Source organism: Cynoglossus semilaevis, chromosome 6 (genome assembly GCF_000523025.1).
Source record: "Cynoglossus semilaevis isolate Cse_v1.0 chromosome 6, Cse_v1.0, whole genome shotgun sequence".
Classification (NCBI taxonomy): domain Eukaryota; kingdom Metazoa; phylum Chordata; class Actinopteri; order Pleuronectiformes; family Cynoglossidae; genus Cynoglossus; species Cynoglossus semilaevis.
This window is the reverse complement of record NC_024312.1, coordinates 310,706-312,134: the sequence shown is the minus strand read 5'-3', so window position 1 is coordinate 312,134 and position 1,429 is coordinate 310,706. Positions and strand designations below refer to the sequence as shown.

The following is a 1,429-nucleotide window of genomic DNA, read 5'->3' as shown; positions in this document are numbered from 1 at the left end:
GTGTTTTGGGTGAATTTTGAAATATTTGTATATAACATTTTTGGTTAAAAACTAAAAGATTTTGACGAATTTAGAGAGCATTTTTAGAGAAAAAAATATATAACGTTTTGTGTCAAAATGTGAACTTTTCATGTCATATTTGGTCAAAAACTAAAACCTTTTGAGCAAATATTTTGGTAAGATTATTTTTCAAAATTATATCTTGTACTACTTGTTTCTCATGAACCAAGGGCATTTAGAAAATTTTTTTAAAAATTTTATAAATTCTTTTCCATAATATTTTCTGTCAAAATGTAAACTTTTTGTGTCGTTTTTGGTCAAAAATTAAATAATTTTTGACAAAACTTGATATAAAATTATTTTTCAAAATTCCATCTTGACTTGTCATTTTTGGTCAAAAACTAAAGACTTATAAGCAAAAACTTTGGTTAAATTATTTTTCAAAATTATATCTTTTCCTACATGTTTCTTATAAAATTCGAGCATTTAGAGAAAGTTTTTAGAAATTTTTTTCTAAAATATTTTACGTCAAAATGTTAACTTTTTGTGCCTTTTTTGGTCAAAAATTAAACAATTTTGACAAAACTTGATGTAAAATTATTTTTTAAAATTCCACCTTGTCTTGCATAATTCTCATAAAATTAGGGTCTTTAGATAACAATTTTAGAAATTTTATTCTATAATATTTTCTGTCAGAATGTGAACTTTTCCTGTCATATTTAGTCAAAAACTAAAACCTTTTGAGCAAATATTTTGGTAAAATTATTTTTCAAAATGATATCTTGTCCTGCATGTTTCTCATAAACTAAGGGCATTTAGAGAACATTTTTCGAAAAAAAATTCTATAATACTTAATGTCAAAATGTTAACTTTTTTTTCCAAATTCCAAAAAGTTTTTACAAATTTTTCCCAAGAAATTTCTAAAAAAAATTATATTTTGATTAAAATTAAAAAAAGAATGTTTTTGTTTAAAAAAATATTGAATTTTCTAAAAAACTAAAAATATATTTTGGTCAAAAAAAAATTTTATTTCGAAAAAACATTTTTTTTTTTCAAAAAACATTTTTTTTTGTTTTGGAAAGAATTTTTTTTTTGTTTTGGAAAAAATTTCTTTTCGAAAAAATTTTTTTTTCCGAAAAAAACATTTTCCAAAAAAATAAATTTTCTCGAAAAAAAAAAATTTTTTTTTTTTTGAAAAAAAAAAAATTTTTTTTTTTTAAAAAAAAAAAAAAAATTTTCAAAAAAAAAAAATTTTTTTTTTTGGAAAATTTTTTTTTTTTTTTCAAAAAAAATTTTTTTTTTTTTTCGAAAAATTTTTTTTTGTTTTGGAAAAAATTTCTTTTCGAAAAAATTTTTTTTTCCGAAAAAAACATTTTCCAAAAAAATAAATTTTCCCGAAAAAAAAATAATTTTTTTTTTTTCAAAAAAA

The 1,429-nt window shown here is 18.8% G+C and overlaps 1 protein-coding gene across 1 annotated transcript in view; it reads right to left on the bottom strand.

Moving 5' to 3' along the window:
• Positions 1-1,429, bottom strand: part of rasef2 (RAS and EF-hand domain containing 2) — a 12,549-nt gene that overhangs the window by 2,205 nt on the left and 8,915 nt on the right. The window lies entirely within an intron of this gene.